This window comes from Balaenoptera ricei, chromosome 15, assembly GCF_028023285.1.
Source record: "Balaenoptera ricei isolate mBalRic1 chromosome 15, mBalRic1.hap2, whole genome shotgun sequence".
Lineage (NCBI taxonomy): Eukaryota > Metazoa > Chordata > Mammalia > Artiodactyla > Balaenopteridae > Balaenoptera > Balaenoptera ricei.
Window position 1 is genome coordinate 76,000,685 of NC_082653.1, and position 21,853 is coordinate 76,022,537.

The 21,853-nt window shown below is 41.0% G+C and overlaps 1 protein-coding gene across 1 annotated transcript in view; it reads right to left on the minus strand.

Annotated features, from left to right (window-relative positions):
- The window catches only part of GALNT17 (polypeptide N-acetylgalactosaminyltransferase 17), a 436,592-nt gene that overhangs the window by 378,548 nt on the left and 36,191 nt on the right, over window positions 1–21,853 (minus strand). The window lies entirely within an intron of this gene.

Here is a 21,853-nt window from a genome sequence, read left to right on the forward strand (position 1 = left end):
AAAACCTTCTTCAATGAACCTTTGTTCCTCCATTTCAAAAAGATGCTGACGGCTTAGCTCCAATGACTCATCATGCCTCGAAGATCAAGTTCACATTCAAGAATATGGCACATACGGCCCCCAAAGACTGGTGACTGGTTCTCAGTTCATTTCTTGCTACCTCCTCCCTACACTCCAGGCACTGGTGACACTTACAGCGGCATGTTGATTCTTGCCCCTGGAAGCCCTTGCTCAGCCAGTCTACCTGGCACGACACGCACCCTACTCCATCCCCACCCCCACCCAACCCAGCGTCCATCACCTCTACTATCCACTTTGCCTGATGAACTCCTTTCAGTCCTTAGTACCGATTAACAGAAGAATGGACTAGGGTGTCTTATCTTCCCCATCACTACAGAAAATGAAAGCAAATGAAATTACTCTGACTCTATATAACAGAAGATGGGAAAGTGGAGGCAGGTGATGGCAAATAAGAGGGTGGTAACACAATAATACAAGATGTCAAAAATAACTGAAAGGTAAGATATGACAACTGAAAGATATGACAAACATAAGTTAAAAAAGAAAAAGCCATTGAAATTGCATTAAAATCTATATATAGGTTGCTTATTAAAGATACAAAACAACCAATCAAAGGCAAAATTCAGAAAAGGGCTCTCTGATGGGAGGAGAGAAAGGCATCAAAAATTAGGCTGGTAGATTCCAGAGAAACTGAATTTACTGAGCAGTGTTGAGAAGAAAAGGGGGATCTTTGAACAGAGAGCAAAAAAAAGAGAGAAAGTAGGAGAACGCAGAGGTGGTTGGCGTCCTACAGCCAGAGAAGTAAGGGAGTCTGCCAGGGTAGAAGTCTCCATCAAAGCTGCAGTGGAAACCCACCACCTTGTTTGCCCTGCCAACAGAACCTTTCCCTACACCTCACAGAATGTTATCATCCTGAGAAAACCCTAAAAATAATATAATGCTATTAGAATCAGGGCTACATACTGCCTATGAGGGAATCCCCAGGGAGGAATTTGGGGAATGAGTTACCTCAAAGAGTAATATCACCAACAGGAAGAATTCGACTTAGTTACAGAAAGATTAACTTTGGCCTCCAGACTCAAGGGAGTTTCTGGTGCCACCGCTTCTCCTGCTGCCAAGGCCAAGTCAAGGCAGATAATAAGTCATGTAGTCGAGAATTCCCCGGCGGTCCACTGGTTAGGACTCTACGCTTCCATTGCGGGGGCAGGGGTTCAATCCCTGGTTGGGGAACTAGGATCCCACAAGCCACGGCACGGCGACAAAAAAAAAAGGGGGGGGGCGGTTCATGTAGTTATATTGTCCTTAGGGGGTCCCCTGGTCTACTCATCACTGCTGTGGTCGGGAAGGGCTCATGCACTGGGGAAGGGGGGAAATCTGGGTCTGGTTAGGTGCCCTGCCATGTGTGTTGCCCGGCAGCATTCACTCCCCCACTGTGGTCCCTCTCACGCTGTGGAATCGTCCACCTCCCCTCCGCTGAGTGGGTGGGGACAGCTATTGCTGCTTTGAGCAGTCTCCTGATGGGTGCTCAAAAAAGCTCTGTTGAAAGGATAAGTTGCACAAGTGACACAACTCATGCAAGAAGTACCATATAATTGAAAAAATGGAGGAAATGTTCAACCTTTAAGAAATACAAACTGAAATTATGTGGTCACCTTGTACACATGAAATATACATATATATATATACACACACACATATATATTGCTAATTTCATGCATACAAGGTGACTATTGCTCTACATATATATGAATATACATTTTATGAAATATATATAGCAACATATATATATATACGAATACATATTTTATGAAAAAGCAAAGATGTGGTAAAATTCACCAAGCATTTGTTTACCTTACATAATTTGTACAAATTCTCAAGCTGGGAAAGCAACTCGGCAATTTCTATAGACACCCGTATGTCTATATGCTGTGGCCTAGTGACCTCACTGTAGTGACATATCCTAAAAAATCATTCTCAACAAGAAAAAGCCATATGGACTACAAAGTTTATTAATACATTATCTATAATAGCAAAATGTTAGAAAGAGCTTAATTATTTAGCAAAAGAACTGGTTAGGTAAATTGCTAAATAATGACTCAATGGAATACAGTTTACTGACTCACATAAAATAATCATTATTGAAACATAATAATATGGAGAAATCTTTGTAATATACAGTTAAATGGATAAATGTAAAATATGGAACTTAAGTTTAGCTAAAATTAAAGACCATGTAAAACTTCATATACATTAAAGGATTATCTGTGCACTTCAAGAAAATATTACAGGTTATTGTGGGTAAGTTTTTCACTTTATTTTCGTTACTATTGTTGTAACATTGTCTGTGTGATGATTTTTTTATTAGTGAGATATAACTAACATATAACATTGTATTCATTTTAGGTGTACAACATGTATATATAAAAATGTGTGTGTGTGTATAGAATACCACAATCAGTTATGTGTAATGTATTTTTTTAATATAGTTAAAGCTTCTCTAATTATATTTCACTGGAACTAGAAAAGGGAAAGCTGCTCTTTATAATTATTTTTGTTCCATAAAACTTTTCCTTACTTATTTACACTGTTGTATATTAAAATCTAGCTAAAAACAGCAAAAAAAAAAGAAAAATATTAGTATGGGGGGGGAAAGAATAAATAAAAAGGGATGAATAAAGGCGATTTTCTCCATTAAATACTAGAATATGTTCAAAACAAACATGTCATAAACAGTAATAATGGCTTAAAGCCCAGCCACAGATCACTGAGGCAGAAGTGGGACCCCAGAAGTAGATGCAAATTTTTAAAGAATTAAATGAATGGAAAAGTAAAATAAAATGTCATACATAATGACAGAAACAACAAAATGTAGAAAAATAAGCTTAGATCCACACCCAATCTAAATTTAGTGGGAAAATATTACAAAATCAAACATATATAACAAATCAAACCGTATATATAACAACTATATATATGGTTTTATAACAAATAAATATAACAAATCAAACCATAGGAAAAAGATTAAACAAAATAACTAGATTAAACAAAATAACATTCTCCTCCCAAGTAAAAGGTTTTTAAAGTTATTGTTATAGAACAGATTTCAAAGGAAAGATAAATATTCATTCATTTAATAAATATCTGAGTTCTTATCAGGCAGCAGTTACAATTACATCTAATTTTGTAAATATTATCAACTTTTAAGAAGCCCAGAAAACCTTAAACAAAAGGAAGACAATAGAATTGGAAAACTCAAACATAAATGTTACTAATTACACACCCACACCCCCACACACATGCACACACACGCGCACGCACACACACACACACACAAAACAGTATATATACAAATACCTCACACAAAGGGAAAACATTCCACCCGTCTCCAGCACAAACATGAACACGTGGGTGAATGAACTCCTTTAGTAAAACAATAACTGAAAATGGGTTTATAGTAATTAATTCTAGTAATTATAGAAACGCAAATCAAAACAGTGGACAAACTCTTGAAAATTTATTAAATTGGAAAAACGAAAAATTATTAAGCCTGGTTTTGGCAGGGAGGTAAGTAGGCTGACTCAATTCTGGGGGAAGAAAGTCTGACTAGTTGTATCAAGAGTAATTAAAAATATGAGAAGAACAATAGCCCAATCATATAAATGTATGTAAATAATTCTAAAGAAGAAAAAAAGAGTTTGCTTGTGGGGTTTTTTTTTTTCCTTTCCGTTTATAGATGACAGGAATAGAAAGAAGCATTTGGTTATTTTTTTATGTAAATTTATTTTATTTTATTTATTTTATTATTGTCTGCATTGGGTCTTTGTTGCTACACATGGGCTTTTCTCTGGTTGTGGCAAGCAGGGGGTACTCTTCATTGTGGTGCACAGGCTTCTCATTGTGGTGGCTTCTCTTGTTGGGAGTACGGGCTCTAGGCGCACGGGCTTCAGTATTTGTGGCACACAGGCTCAGTATTTGTGGCTCGCGGGCTCTAGAGTGCAGGCTCAGTAGTTGCATCGCATGGGCTTAGCTGCTCTGCAGCATGTGGGATCTTCCCGGACCAGGGCTCAAACCCATGTCTCCTGCATTGGCAGGCGGATTCTTAACCACTGCCCCACCAGGGAAGCCCCAACATTTGGTAATTTTTAAAAGATAGAAATGACCTAAAATCCAGCAATAGAAAATGGAAAAGCAATAAAGGTATATTAAACCGTGGACTATTACAGGGTCATGACAGCCACGTAGGAGCAAGAAAGAACATTTACAAAATAATGTGAATCCGAAAAAATTGTATATCCATAATGACTTCCACCATGTAAAAAGCTCCATGTGTTTAAACAAAGATGGAATGAGGACAAGGAGAGATGAAAATAATTTGGCCATTGTAATAAAAGTTTATAATGCAATTTTTAAAACACTTTTGCAGGATTAAAGTATACACAGAGTGAATACACCACTTTAAATTCTTCAGAACTGGCTTTGAGAAACCATTAAAGCATTCACACCCACAGACATGTGCAGTGAAAGCCAAAATGGTACTTGGGCAGAGGGTCCCGCAGAAGGTGTTCTGGAATTATTTACAGGGGTGCTCATAATGGTGAAGAGCACACAGCGTAGGTAGACTAAGCTGGGGTGATCCACCACTCCAAAAACACCTTCCACAAACTGCCTGCACAGAGCCACTGGCTAGGCTAACTGATACAGACATTTCAAGATAACCTGATAACATAGCAGAGGGTTCTAAAAGGTAGCATCCTTATTCAGAGAAAACCTTTCTGTCATTATCACCAAAAGGCTACGGAAAGCATCTTTGGAAGGAACAGCTTTTCAACACAACACACTGGGTTAAAAACATTTATGCCTTTACGTCAAGAAATCAACAGCTTTCTCAAAACATTTTCTGGGAAAATATATGTTTGTGGGGAAGCAACAATATTAATGCAAAGGATTCAACTATTATCTCAATTCACTAAGAAGAAAGAAATGCACATTTTACTTTAACGAAGACAGGAAAGAGGAGTTTCTATTACAGTGACATCAACCTCTTGAGAGCAGGCACAAGGTTTTATCTTTCTTTACAACTCTACAGCCTGCCAGCATATGATGTTGGGTGGATGGCTGGATGGCCGGATAGGTGAATGGCTGGATGGAAGGCTGGATGGGTGGATGGGTGGAAGGCTGGATGGGTGGATGGGTGGATGACTGGCTGGGTGGTTGGCTGAGTGGGTGAATGGGTGGATGGTTGGCCAGGTAGCTGGCTGGGCAGGTGAATGGCTGGCTGTGTGGATAGCTGGATGGGTAGACGGGTGGGTGGCTGGCTGGATGGGTGGATAGGTGGATAGGTGGATAAGCAGATGGATAGGAGGACAGTTAAGTAGGTAGGTGAATAGATGAATGGATAGATGGTTAAATGCCTGTACAGCTAGATGGCTGAATGAATGGGTGGGTAGACAGGTAGATGGGTGCATGGCTGGTTGTGTGGCTGGCTAGGTGGCTGGCTGGGTGGATGACTGGGCAGGTGGATGGGTGGCTGGGTGAGTAGTTGTCTTGGTGGAGAGCTGGCTGGCTGAGTGAGTAGACAGTTGGGGGGACAGATAGATGGATAGGGAGAAAGATACGTAGGTAGCTGGATGGATGAATGGATAGATGGTTAAATGCCTGGACAGCTGGATGGCTGGATAGGTAGATGGATGGATGGATGGATGGATGGATGGATGGATGGATGGATGATTATGAATCCTAATCTACAAGGATCTGCTCTAACATTTCAAATATACTGGTGGGTCCAGAGACCTCCCAGCTCCACATAATATCAAGTGGCAAAAGCTCTCCCAGAGATCTCCATCTCAATGCTAAGACCCAGCTCCACTCAACGACCAGCAAACTACAGTGCTGGACACCCTATGCCAAACAACTAGCAAGACACGAACACAACCCATTAGCAGAGAGGCTGCCTAAAATCATAATAAGCTCACAGACACCCCAAAACACACCACCGGACATGGTCCTGCCCACCAGAAAGACAAGATCCAGCCTCATCCACCAGAACACAGGCACCAGCCCCCTCCACCAGAAAGCCTACACAATCCACTGAACCAACCTTAGGCACTGGGGGCAGACACCAAAATCAACGGGAACTACGAACCTGCAGCCTGCAAAAAGGAGACCCCAAACATTGTAAGTTAAGCAAAATGAGAAGACAGAGAAACACACAGCAGATGACGGAGAGAGGTAAAAACCCACCAGACCAAACAAATGAAGAGGAAATAGGCAGTCTACCTGAAAAAGAATTCAGAGTAATGATAGCAAAGATGATCCAAAATCTTGGAAATAGAATGGAGAAAATACAAGAAATGTTTAACAAGGACGTAGAAGAACTAAAGAGCAAACAAACAATGATGAACAACACAATAAATGAAATTAAAAATTCTCTAGAAGGAAGCACTAGCAGAATAACTGAGGCAGAAGCACGGATAAGTGACCTGGAAGATAAAATAGTGGAAATAACTACTGCAGAGCAGAATAAAGAAAAAAGAATGAAAAGAATCGAGGGCAGTCTCAGAGACCTCTGGGACAACATTAAACGCACCAACATTCGAATTATAGGGGTCCCAGAAGAAGAAGAGAAAAAGAAAGAGACTGAGAAAATATTTGAAGAGATTAAAGTTGAAAACTTCCCTAATATGGGAAAGGAAATAGTCAATCAAGTCCAGGAAGCCCAGAGAGTCCCATAAGGATAAATCCAAGGAGAAACATGCCAAGATACATATTAATCAAACTACCAAAAATTAAATACAAAGAAAAAATATTAAAAGCAGCAAGGGAAAAAAAACAAATAACATACAAGGGAATCCCCATAACGTTAACAGCTGATCTTTCAGCAGAAACTCTGCAAGCCAGAAGGGAGTGGCAGGACATATTTAAAGTGACGAAAGGGAAAAACCTACAACCAAGATTACTCTACCCAGCAAGGATCTCATTCAAATTCCATGGAGAAATTAAAAGCTTTACAAACAAGCAAAAGCTAAGAAAATTCAGCACCACCAAACCAGCTCTACAACAAATGCTAAAGGAACTTCTCTAGGCAAGAAACACAAGAGAAGGAAAAGACCTACAATAACAAACCCAAAACAATTAAGAAAATGGTAATAGGAACATACATATCGATAACTACCTTAAATGTGAGTGTATTAAATGCTCCAACCAAAAGACACAGACTGGCTGAATGGATACAAAAACAAGACCCTTATATATGCTGTCTACAAGAGACTCACTTCAGACCTAGGGACACATACAGACTGAAAGTGAGGGGATGGGAAAAGATATTCCATGAAAATGGAAATTAAAAGAAAGTTGTAGTAGCAATTCTCATATTAGACAAAATAGACTTTAAAATAAAGACTATTACAAGAGACAAAGAAGGACACTACATAATGATCAAGGGACCAATCCAAGAAGAAGACATAACAATTGTAAACATTTATGCACCCGACATAGGAACACCTCGATACATAAGGCAAATGCTAACAGCCATAAAAGGGGAAATCAAAAGTAACACAAAAATAGTACGGGACTTTAACACCCCATTATCACCAATGGACAGATCATCCAAAATGAAAATAAATCAGGAAACACAAGCTTTAAATGATACATTAAACAAGATGGGCTTAATTGATATTTATATGACATTCCATCCAAAAACAAGAGAATGCACTTTCTTCTCAAGTGTTCATGGAACATTCTCCAGGATAGATCACATCTGGGTCACAAATCAAGCCTTGGTAAATTTAAGAAAATTGAAATCATATCAACAGAAATAGAAACGAAAAAGGAGAAGTAACAACTAACACTGCAGAAACACAAAGGATCATGAGAGATTACTACAAGCAACTCTATGCCAATAAATGGACAACCTGGAAGAAATGGACAAATTCGTTGAAAAGTACAACCTTCTGAGACTGAACCAGGAAGAAATAGAAAATATAAGCAATCACGAGCACTGAAATTGAGACTGTGATTAAATATCTTCCAACAAACAAAAGCCCAGGACCAGATGGCTTCACAGGCGAATTCTATCAAACATTTAGAGAAGAGCTAACACCTATCCTTCTCAAACTCTTCCAAAATATAGCAGAGGGAGGAACACTCCCCAACTCATTCTACGAGGCCACCATCACCCTGATACCAAAACTAAACAAAGATGTCACAAAGAAAGAAAACTACAGGCCAGTATCACTGATGAACATAAATGCAAAAATCCTCAACAAAATACTAGCAAACAGAATCCAACAGCACATTAAAAGGATCATACACCATGATCAAGTGGGGTTTATCCCAGGACTGCAAGGATTATTCAATATATGCAAATCAATCAATGTGAAACATATTAACAAACTGAAAGATAAAAACCATATAATCATCTCAATAGATGCAGAAAAAGCTTTTGACAATATTCAACACCCATTTATGATAAAAACCCTCCAGAAAGTAGGCACAGAGGGAACTTACCTCAACATAATAAAGGCCATATATGACAAACCCACAGCCTACATCGTTCTCAATGGTGAAAAACGAAAACCATTTCCTCTAAGATCAGGAACAAGACAAGGTTGTCCACTCTCACCACTATTATGCAACATAGTTTTGGAAGTTTTAGCCACAGCAATCAGAGAAGAAAAAGATATAAAAGGAATACAAATTCGAAAAGAAGAAGTAAAACTGTCACTGTTTGTAGATGACATGATACTATACATAGAGAATCCTAAAGATGTTACCAGAAAACTACTAGAGCTAATCAATGAATTTGTAAAGTTGCAGGATACAAAATTAATGCACAGAAATCTCTTGCATTCCAATACACTAATGATGAAAATTCTGAAAGAGAAATTAAGGAAACACTCCCATTTACCACTGCAACAAAACGAGTAAAATACCTAGGAATAAACCTACCAAAGGAGACAAAAGACCTGTATGCAGAAAACTATAAGACACTTATGAAAGAAATTAAAGATGATACAAACAGATGGAGAGATATACCGTGTCCTTGGAATGGAAGAATCAACATTGTGAAAATGACTATACTACCCAAAGCAATCTATAGATTCAATGCAATCGCTATGAAACAACCAATGGCATTTTTCACAGAAGTAGAATAAAAAATTTCACAATTTGTATGGAAACACAAAAGACCCTGGACTTCAGACTATACAACAAAGCTACAGTAATCAAGACAGTATGGTACTGGCACAAAAACAAATATAGATCAATGGAACAGGATAGAAAGCCCAGAGATAAACCCATGTACATATGGTCACCTTATCTTTGATAAAGGAGGCAAGCATATACAGTGGAGAAAACACAGCCTCTTCAATAAGTGGTGCTGGGAAAACTGGACAGGTACATGTAAAAGTATGAAATTAGAACACTCCCTAACACCATACACAAAAATAAACTCAAAATGGATTAAAGACCTAAGTGTAAGGCCAGACACTTTAAAACTCTTAGAGGAAAACATAGGCAGAACACTCTATGACATAAATCACAGCAAGATCCTTTTTGACCCACCTTCTAGAGAAATGCAAATAAAAACAAAAATAAACAAATGGGACCTAATGAAACTTAAAAGCTTTTGCACAGCAAAGGAAATCTTAAACAAGATGAAAAGACAACCCTCAGAATGGGAGAAAATATTTGCAAACAAAGCAACTGACAAAGGATTAATCTCCAAAATTTACAGCTCTTGCAGCTCAATATCAAAAAAACAAACAACCTAATCCAAAAATGGGCAGAAGACCTAAATAGACATTTCTCCAAATAAGATATACAGATTGCTGACAAACACATGAAAGGATGCTCAATATCACTAATCATTAGAGAAATACAAATCAAAACTACAGTGAGGTATCACCTCATACCAGTCAGAATGGCCATCATCAAAATACCTATGAACAATAAATGCTAGAGAGGGTGTGGAGAAAAGGGAACCCTCTTGCACTGCTGGTGGGAATGTAAATTGATCCAGCCACTATGGAGAACAGTATGGAGGTTCCTTAAAAAACTGAAAATAGAACTAACATATGACCCAGCAATCCCACTACTGGGCATATACCCTGAGAAAACCATAATTCAAAAAGAGTCGTGTACCACAATGTTCATTGCAGCACTATTTACAATAGCCAGGATATGGAAGCAACCTAAGTGTCCATCGACAGATGAATGGATAAAGAAGATGTGGCACATATATACAGTGGAATATTACTCAGCCATAAAACGAAAGGAAATTGAGTTATTTGTAGTGATGGACCTCCTATTTGTAGTGGATGGACCTAGAGACTGTCATACAGTGAAGTAAGTCAGAAAGAGAAAAACAAACACCGTACGCTAACATATATATATGGCATCTAAAAAAACAAAAAACAAAAATGGTTCTGAAGAACCTAGGGGCAGGACTGGAATAAAGACGCAGATGTAGAGAATGGACTTGAGGACACGGGGATGGGGAAGGGTAAGCTGGGACGAAGTGAGAGACTGGCATGGACATATATACACTACCAAATGTAAAATAGCTAGCTAGTGGGAAGCAGCTTCATAGCACAGAGAGATCAGCTCGTTGCTTTGTGATCACCGAGAGGGGTGGGATAGGGAGGGTGGGAGGGAGATGCAAGAGGGAGGAGATATGGGGATATATGTATATGCATAGCTGATTCACTTTGTTATAAAGCAGAAACTAACACGCCATTGTAAAGCAATTATACTCCAATAAAGATGTTAAAAAAAATAAAATAAAATAAAATAAATAAATATACCGGTGGGTGACAAAAGTTACACTGGTAGGAACAGTGGTGTTCTGAACACAAGCCAAACAGGAGAACAAACAAAAGACTTGAAAAGTCATTCCCTGAAAAAATAAATAGATCATTTGTAAGATCTTTCAAAGAAAAAATGCAGGGTAAATGAAGCTTAAAGTCCTCAGTCATTTAATCAGGGTGAATGTCGCACAGTGAAGTGGTTAAAGGAATCACTCTTGACAAAGAAGAGAGAGATGTTTCTCAGCCAGGGTCAACTCTACTGCATTAGGAGCTGCAGGTCAGCACAGAGGTTTCCAAAAGTGTGACCGGGAGCGGCATCAGCACCAAACGGGAACTGTTTAGAAAGGCAAATTCTCAGGCCCCACCCAGACCTCCAGGTGATGCTGAACCCCCTCGACAGCACATAAATGAAGGAACTCCACGCCCTGTTTTGACCCAGATTTCTTTTTTTTAAGAGGGGGGAGAGGAAAAAAATACGTTTCTTTGATGGAAAACACAGAGACCTTCTGGATGAAATGCAGACATTAAAATCCCTTTGATACTATAATTTCCAACCACACCACCTCCAGAAACCATGACTAGAGTGGTCTGCCAATCAACCTACCTTCCCAAGCTACGCAGGCTAGAGTACGGTTAATCATGAGTTTCTTTGTTCCTAGAGTTCTTGTGTTAGCTAGTCCAGACACCCCAGAGGAAATTCTGGAAGTTCAAGGTCTTTTGGTTTCCTCTCAGTCTCCCCAGCACAGGGCCAAGTTTAAAGGGTATAGTCAAGATCAGCAGAGAGCAAGGAATATAACTCAATGGATTAAGGAAATGATAATGGGAAACAAAGTGAAAGCCTTTGCTTTCTTGCAGCAATGCCCACGTGCTCGTCACACTCATTCTGGTTAGTTTCGGCTTTGGAAGGGACAGCAGGAAATAATGTACACACAGTATTTGTTGAGGGCTACTATGTGCCTATTTTTCATTTACCCCAGACCACATCCATTAGAAGATGGTATTTTCATCCCCATATCACAGATGAGTAATAAGGCTATAATAAGTTCAGTAACAGTCTCAAGCTGTGGCCAGAGGTCATTATAGTGTCTCCAGACACAGGAACAGACATCTCTTATCCATCTCTTGATCTATTTAATTCCTTAAGAACTTTACTCCAATAGGACCATACAAATCTGAGACAGCACTGGACACTGATGGTTGTTGATACCTAAGGATGATCAAGACATCACTCTTTAATTCAAGGGAGCAACTAAAACGGGGGAAACTGAAGTTAATTTAGATAATGAGTAAAGTTTAGAGCTGGAAGGAAGAAAGATCATATCCAAGAACCCATTTTATAGATGAGAAACAGAGGTACAGAGGGATTAAATGACCTCACTAGGGACAGATGGTTCCTCAGAACTGAGGACAGAACTGTCACCCCCATCACCTCATGTCCCCACTGGTAAGCACCTATGCCAGAGGCAGGCTCTCTTTCATCACATGGATGAATCTCTATGTAAAGGTCTCTTCCCCAAAACCTACTATTTTGACCTTGAAGATCCAAAAACTTCTTTCTTATGATCCTATATCTCCTTTTCCAAGGTGGGAAAAAAATTAGTCACTATTAAAAAATTCTCTTAAGTATCTTACGACAAACCAAGAAATTTGCAATTTCAAATCCCTATTCAACCAGGACCACAGTCCAAGCTAAGTGACCTTGGGCAAGGCACCACATCCCTGTGATGCTCAGATTCCTCATTTATAAAATGAGCATCATATCTGATAATTTCACAGGTTTATTTTTATTAGTAAGAGAGCAGATACAATAATGCTTTATATCTCTTAAGACACCACACTGATACAAGAAGCCAGTAGGCTTTTTGTCAATTCACATCAAAAGAAAGTAAAACATTCTTCCTTTTTTAACTGCACGTGGACCAACAACTCATTATTTTATTATTCACTTGCTATTTCTGTAGCTAATTTCCCAGCTTTCGTTCTTTCCTTTTATAAAAGAAGCAAAAAAGAAATCAATGAAATAAGAATACTGCTATTTTCCGACACAAATTAAACTCCACATCCAAACACAACAGAATAACCAGCAGCATATGAGTCTCTTTTCTCAATCTTCCCCCTCACCCTCAGGGAAAATCAACCATATGGCAGGAAGGAATTGACTGAGTGTTTCAATAAATGGGAGCCAGCGTGGTCTGAAAGTTCTGAAGGAGGAAAGACCATGGCATTTGTGAAACCAGAAATGATGTCACTCTTGCCTTCTTTCTCCCAGCTCTGCTCCACTGACTGAGCCAAGGAAGTGGAGTCTTTACAGCAAAGAAGGCAAAGGGGTATCAGTGTAAAATCTGATTCATGTGGACAATTAAAGTAGTTGATGATTAAATTCCAAAATACATACTGTCAAAGACTCTGGGTAAACACATGCCACTTACTCTACCAGGTTCTGTGTAAGGAGAGGCTATTAAATGCCTGGGAGGTTGATAACAGTAAGAGGTGTGTCTTGCAATAAAGACAACGCCTAGGACTGAAGCTCATCAATCAAGAATCGGTCAGAGTAGGATGAGACACCACCCCACACCCACTATAATGGGTAAAATGAAAAAGACTGACAACACCAAATGTTGGCAAGGGTGAGGAGCAACTGGAACTCTCACATGTTGCTGACAGAAGTATAACTTGGTACAATGACTTTGTAGAACTATCTGGCAGTTTCATCTAGAGTTACAACACAGTAATTCCACTCCTAGGTTTTTATACAAGAGAAATTAAAATTTAGGCACAGAAAGGTCTTACACAAAACATTCATAGTAGCTTTACTTATAATACCCCCAAACTGGAAAGGGCCTGGGTATCTGTCCATCAACAGAAAAATCTATATATAAACTGTGATATATCCATACATGGAATACTTCCCAGAAATAAAAAGGAACAAGACACCTGATAAACAAAATAACACAGATCCGAGGTCAGCAAACTCTACCTGCAAACCAGCCACCTGTTTTTTGTAAATAAAGTTTTATTGAAACAGAACAGAAATGTTTTTATTGAAACATTTGCATATTGTCAGAGACCTTGTGACTGGCAAGCTTCAAATATTTACTATCTGCTCCTTTAAGAAAAAGTTGGCAGACCCCTAACAAAGATAAATGCAAAAAATTATGCTGAGTGAAGAGAAAAAAGAAAGAAACAAAAGAGTACATACTTCGTGATTTCATTTCTGTGAAATTCTAGAACAGGGAATACTAATCTATGGCGAAAAATACCAGAATTGTGCTTGTTTCTGGTGGATGTGGAAAACTGACTGGGGAGAGGTACAAGAGAATTTTCTTACACAAATGAATGAGGTTTGTCCAAACTGATGAAACTGTACAGTCAAGATCTGTGCATTTCACTCTATATGTAAATTACACCCCAATTTAGAAATACTAAAAAAAATTTTTTTTCAAGAAACAGAAGGGCGGGATCTTAGCTCTAAATTTAGCTCTCTTTTTTTTGGACTCTGTGCATTGGCTTCACATTTCAAATTCAAGCTCAAGCTCATCTTGTGCAGCTGCTTTTCCTTAATGACCAGCTGTTCCTAATGACCAAGCCTCAGGCCTCTCGGGATCCCTCAGAAAAAGTGGTTTTTAACCTTATTTCATCTATGGTCTTTGTTCAAACAGTCCTACGGGACATGCCCAATACAAAAAAGTCCAAAGTAAAGATGCTCTGCTTGAGGCAGGGATGAGGACAGGCCAACCCTTCTCCCAACCTCCCACCCATGACATCATCTGGGCAGCCTCCTCAGAGCATGACCACAGCATCAGTGACCTGCATCCTTGCTTTCTGCCTGCACTAACCACTGGCCCACACGGACTAGTCAGCTCTCATGGCCAAGATCGCTCCTGCCTCCCTCTCTCCAATTGCCCATCCTTTCCAGGAACTGAGACTGTATTCCAGCCAGTCCTCAGTTCTCCCTGACCCCTCTGGCACCTACACATCAGGCATGCCACCCCATCGTCTCTCTTGGCAGAAACAACTTGAGTGAAGGACCATGAGAAAGGCTGTCTTCCAAGGCGCATCAAACCCTTTTGTACAGCCTTCCTCACTTCCTTGTTTTACCTTCTTTAAGAGCTGTGGGGCATGAATCAAAACACACGTACTTGATATACCAAGGTGTATTTTACGTTTAAACTGGGCTTCCCCTCCAGAAAAGCCCTTCCCTGCCTCCTCACTCTCCCCTGGGCCCATTTCTTGTAACATACACTTGCATCCAGTGACCCAGTGATGTGTCCAAAGCTTTGCTGCAGACATTTTCAACATGTAAAGTGACTTGGGTCTCAACAGGCAGCACTGTCCCCGGCACAACAGCAACCTACACGCAGGACAGCATCTCCCGACTTTTAAGCACAAACTACACTCTCAAAAGAACAAAGTATCCCACAATGGAAAATGGACAGGAGGAAAAAAATAATAGTAGGAAACAATTTATTTTTGTGGCTTCTTTAAAAACAAAACTACCGAGCAAAACTAACAACAATGATCTAAATAGACAAAGCAGACAAAAGTGAGCGTAACTCAAGAGAGATTTCTACTTGTCCCTCACAAGTTTCACCATGTCTTTATCCCAGATTTTCTTGTTGAATTAATCATTTTAAGGTATCTACTAACTTGGAGATGTTGTCCCTTTTTTGCAGTTAATGCCTTCTCACCCTGTGGCTGGGTCCATTTGTCAGAGATTTAAGATTTGCCTTTTTTTTTTTTTTTCCAGATATTTATATCTTTTTTTTTTAACATCTTTATTGGAGTATAATTGCTTTACAATGGTGTGTCAGTTTCTGCTTTATAACAAAGTGAATCAGTTATACATATACATATGTTCCCATATCTTTTCCCTCTTGCATCTCCCTCCCTCCCACCCTCCCTATCCCACCCCTCTAGGTGGTCACAAAGCACCAAGCTGATCTCCATACAAAATCCAGAGAAAACAGGAAAGGGATCTGGGGAGCAGAGTTGGGGACAGCTGTCTCTGCCTGGGTGTCTACCTTTGGGGAGAAAAGGAGAAAATATGAGAAACACAGGCTCCATCCTGAGGGAAGGAGTTGCAGGCTGCAACAAGCCCAGCCTTGCTTGCTTCTTGCCTCGGGGAAAATATTTATTTTCCCATTATAGTGTTGGTCTTGACTTCCAGGGCCAGGTAGCTGAGTTAGTCTGTATGGGCTCAAATCCCATTTTCATTTTGGTACTGGTTAGGGAAATCGCAGCTGTAAGTTCTTCTGTTAGGGAACTGAGTTTGGAGTTTTGATGCTATTAGGCTAATCACCCCTCCTTTCCATCATGCTCCCAAGGTTAATCAGCAACCAAAAGGCAATGGCAAATGTGAAGTGAAATCTGGTTGGTTACAGGAGTCTTAGGATCAAGCTCTAGGAGCCCCTCCCACCTGCTAAGCCCAAACCCAAAATGAGAGCTCTTATACTCTGTACTTAAAATATGAAAGCCATGGAGCACCCACAGGAGAAGAGCAAAGACAGCAAGATAGTTGGACCCGCCCCAGGAGGCGGGGCCCAGCTCAGCTTAGGGTTGTAGCATAGATGGGAGAAAGCAAAAGAGGCCACACTCTGATGCACAAGGTTTTGCCAGCCACGACCAGTCCACCATGAACATGGCCCCATCTGGGTCCTACATTCTAACCCAAGTAGACAAGTGCTCCCTCCTCTTGGAGAGCAGAAAGGAAAATTAGCAAGAGATGCAACTTTAGCTTCTGGTTTTACAAAACAAAAGGAAATTAACCAGGGAACTTCCCTGGCGGTCCAGTGGTTAAGACTCTGTGCTCCCAATGCAGGGGGCACGGGTTTGATCCCTAGTCAGGGAACTAAGATCCCACACGCTGTGCCAAGCAGCCAGAAAAAAAAAAAAAGTAAATTAACCAGGAAATACACATCTAATGACTTAAAGACCCACAAAAAAGCAGAGTTCTCTGTGTTCAAAAACATGTTACAGGAAGAGGGTTCTCACCAGACACCAAATCTGCCGGCACCATGAGCTTGCACTTCCAGCCTCCAGAACTGTGAGGAATAAATTCCTGTTGTTTATAAGCCAAAAAAAACCAAAAAACAAAACATGTTACATATCTAGTAACATGGATTACCATTTTTGGAGATCCTAAATAGAGTGACTGATACTTAACACAAAGATTATAACCACCATTATTTTATGTATCTCTGTTGATTCAGAGGTCACATAGGAAACTTGAATTAGCTTGGAGGTCTTTACCATGAAAGTAATAATCCTAACAGCTAACTAACTTTTCCTGAGTGTTCACTCTGGTAGAGCCTGTGCTTCATATATTCTATCTCTAAGTGTAGAGATACACAACGACCCTATGACTGACTAATTATTACCCCCATTTTGCAGACATGGAAGCTGAGTTGTAGAAAATTAGATAATGCCCACCACCTGGTCCCACAGTTGGTGTAGCTGGCCGATTCCAGATTTAGCCCTAAACTGCCCTAAACTCCCTCCATCATTTCCCATGCAATTTTTAGCGCTGCAATAGGAGTCAATTTAGAGTTCCAGGTAATGGCGCTGACTCAGCATTTGTAGGTATGGCTACACACAGAATAACGTAAAATGGGTCTTTAATATTAAATACCGGCCATACACTAAAGCCAAGAAGGTATGTAAGTGATTGGCCTCTTTAAAGTAACCAGCTGTTTTCTATCCTGAGAAAGGAAAGGGAAGACTGACAGCTGGGCCAGGTAGTCAGCAAATTTAGTCAGAGGGGGCATTCTCTAACCCAGCAAGCCTATCCCAAGAGGGTAAGTCTCTTAGATGGCTGAGCTGAAGATGGAGAGGGTTTACCTGAGGTAAAGTGTGTCAGTGAAGACAGCAACCCGCAGAAGCTGTGTGTGATTATAGCTTTCTACATAGGCCTAAGGGACAGAGCTGGGGAAGATGGTGCAGATGGGCCATGGCACCCAAGCTAAGAAAGGAGATAAATCATCTAAAAGATCTGGGTTACTTCAATGGCATGACACTGTGTTTTTTGTTTGTTTTGTTTTGTTTTGGCCACGCGGCATGCAAGATCTTAGTTCCCCGACCAGGGATCGAACCCGTGCCCCCTGCAATGGAAGTGCGGAGTCCTAACCACTGGACCACCAGGGAATTCCCAACACTGTGTATTAACTTGCTAGGGCTGCCTAACAAAGTACCACAGACTCTGGCTTAAACAACGGGCATTTATTTTCTCACAGGCTGGAGGCTAGAAATCTCAGATCAAGGTGTGGGCAGGGTTGGTTTCTTCTGAGGTCCCTCTCCATGGCTTGTAGATGGTCATCTTCTCACTGTGTCCTCACATGGTCTTCCCTCTGTGTCTACATTTCCTCTTTATTATAAGGACTCCAGTCACATTGGACTAGGGCCCACTGCCAAAGACCTCTTTTTAATTTAATTATCTCATTAAAGACCTTACCTCCAAATATGATTACATTCTGAGGTTCTAGGGGTTAGGACCAAACATATGACTTTGGCAGGGGGCTGGGGGACACAACACAATTCAGCCCATAACACACTGTGTGGCAGTTCTTAGTGAAGGTGTGATCGTTGCTGCCACTTCTTTGTTGGCTTTTAAAGACAAGCAGCTGCAGACACTAGACTCTGGCCATGGGGCGGAGGCGGGGGGGGGGGGTGCTCTGAGATGAGTTCTTGAAGGGGTCAGACATCAGGGTCTTGGTGATACCCAGAATCAACTCTCACCTGGAGAAACCACTACGGGGAAAACTCCTTGGGAGGAATTCAATAACCCTGTGAGGTCCCTGGATCTCCAAAACATGGGCCTGGGGACCTTTGTAAAATACATGCCTTCCGGGCAGAGAATTTAAGAACTGGAGAAGCTTCAACATCTGGACGGCAGGCCGGGTCCAGGCCAGTGGTGTTTGCTCAGGGTGATTCCTCCTGTCTTCAAGAGCTGCACTGGGAAGAAGTGGCTGGGGACAGCAAAGCCATCAGCTGCCCTGGACCAGATGGGTGAAACAGTTAAATGTCCAGCCAGAGAGTGGGTGTGCAGTCAAGAGCTCAGGCTTAGTTCCTGGAGAAATGACACTGTCATTTCTCAGGCACAGCTCTGGCCATAAACTGACACTAAATGGAAAAAAAGCCGAACCCCCTCGCTCTGCACATCTGAGTCTTAAAATCATAAAAGAGTCACAGAATTCTGCAAGGTCCACAGTGCCCCAACAGCCCTGGCATGAAATGCACATGGTTTGTTCTACGAAACAATTAATTACCCTCTGCATCCAAAGGCCCAGCTTGCACAGCCTGAAAACTTAAGTGGTTCATTAACAGAAACGTAGTTCTCTGTGCAATCCAAACAGAAACCCAAGAAGATCCCCAACAAATTGGGGAGATGTCAGGACACCCTCCCCATGATATGCGAAGATTCTGCAGATGAGCTAATGAGCACCACGTAATTCCAGAACCTTCCAATCTGTCTGCTGCCGGAACAGCCACCTCTGCCCTCTCCAGGACACGGGCGCTGCTGTACCAATTGGAAAGCTGCCTTGTTTGCTCATGAAGAATCTGCGCAGAACATGCAGTGCTCTCCAAACGTTACCCAAGAGGCTCCAGAAACACGGCTCCGGAGTTCAAGTGAAGTCATAAAGTAGACTTCTTACAAATGTTAAATCGTGATTAATGATCCCAAAGACACCTGACTGTCGACTCCCGTCGTTGACAAGACGGAGGAACACATTCATATACAGTCAGCCCCGAAGCAGAAAGGGCAGACAGCAGAATTCATAAAGGTTCTCTTGACTTTGAGCAGTTGGTTCTCAAAGTATGGCCCTGGGCCAGCAGCATCAGCACGACCTGTTAGAAATGTAAATTAGTGGGGAGGGGCCGCTCCAGACCTAGGGAATCAGAAACTCAGGTGGTGATCCTGAAGCACTGGCCAGTTAGGGAAGTGCTGATTTAGTGGTTTGGAAGCAAGCTTCACCCCCTCACCCTTATTCCCATTGCCATTCAATTTATTTCAACTCACATTCAACACGCATTTATGACAGGTACAGTGAAAAAACACAGGTGTCAGGAATTAATAAAGAAGCTCCCCTTGACTCTTCTACTTTTTTTCTCTTACATCCAGTATCCTACCTACTTCCTTGCAGTTCTTCCTTTGGAAAGACCCTAATACCCATTTTCCTTTTCATTTCCACAACAACCATGCTCATCACATCACACGGGGCTGAGTGCACCTGCCTCGACTGGTCTCTTTGTTCTTCCTTGACCACCTTCCTTCCTCGTGCACACAGCTGCCCCGCGTGTCACAAAACCCTCCCCTCAAACACTGCGGTGCTCCCCACTGCACTCCACATCTGCTCCAAACGCCTCCACTTGGTCCTGGTCTCCAAATTCTCCACCCCAAACCTATCTGTCCCTGCTCTGAGAAGTTTTCTCTCCCCACTCGAAATAAAATCGAACTCCTGAAGGCAGAACCACGATGTATGTATCTCCTCAGGTGGATAGTGGTGTAAGGAAGTATGGCGGGTATCACAAAAAGGGCAAGCCACTGAACCCAGCCACCTCAGCTGTTCACCCACAGAAGGGTGACATTAAAAACCACTGGACATTCACAAAGTGTCTTAGTTCGGGGACAATTTACCATAGATTGGATGGCTTAAACAACAAATATTTATTTCCCACAGTCCTGGAGGCTGGGAAGTCCAAGGTACCAGCAGATCCTGTATGTGGTGAATGCCCCTTCCTGGTTTGCAGATGGCCACCTTGTTATATCCTGACACGGTGGAGAGCAGAGAAAGAAAGCAAGCTCTCCTGTCTCTTCTTATACAGGCACTAATCCTATTCATAGGGGCTCCACCCTCATGACCTACTCACCTCCCAAAGGCCCCATCTCCTAATGCTATCACATCGGGAGTTAGGATCTCAACCTATGATTTTGGGGTGGATGGAGGGGAAGACAAACATTCCGTCCATAACTCAGGGGTACTGTGAAGATCAAAATGAGATACTGCATTTGAAAGCAATCTGTAAAATATAAAGCATGGAAGAGTCTTATTTCCTACCACTCATCTTCCTATGACGTCTTAATAAAACTCAAAAACTCACTGTTATCTTGATTGGAGTGATGGCTTGAAAAGTGTAAACATATATTAAAATTTATCAAGTTGTATATTTTAAATACGTACTGTGTATTAGACATCAGTCATACCTCCATAAACCTGTAAAGAAAATCCAATTGTTGACTCTGGCTTCCAGTATGTCGGAATAGTTTGTACAGACTAACTCTTCTGCAGGTAACAATGATCAAATCTAGACAAAATGTAATTTTTTTAAAAAAACGTATTTAAAGGTGGAGAGGGACCAAAAGCAGGCAGAAAACAGACAGGAGTCTACCTTTGAAAGACAACTGCAGAAGGTGAGATTTGTGAGTTTGCAGCAGGCTTTTGCCTGAAGGCAATCCCCAATTTGCATGTATCTAGGAGTGGCAGAAAGCCACAGCCTTAACTGGCTTGAAGTATCAGAGGAAACCTTGGCTGCTAGAAGAGTAGCTAGAAAGTTAGAGGTAAAATCCTGGGAGGGAGACAACTACAGTTGGGGTGAGTTCAGAAAATCTGTGTACAAATTCACCCAGATTCCTGGCTGACTTCTAAACTACACATGGAGGTGAGAGACCTCAGGTGGTGGTGTGAAAAAGCAGCAGCTGGAAACTGAAAGAAATATGTGGAGATGTCAGTTGCTGCCTAGCACAAGGGACTGAGATTGGACTTAGAAACCAGCCAAGTTAACTGTTAGAACAAAAATCCTGTTGAAAGGAATAGAACAGGATCCAGAGTCTCTATAACAAATATTTCATAATGTCCAGGAATTGATAAAAAAAATCACTAGACATGCAAGAAAGAGGAAAATATAACCCATCTTAGAGAAAAAATAATTTTCAAATCAACCCAAAGATGACCCAGATGTTCAAATTCCAAACAAGGATTTAAAGCAGCTATTGTACATATGTTCAAGAATTTTTAAATGAAAATATATACACA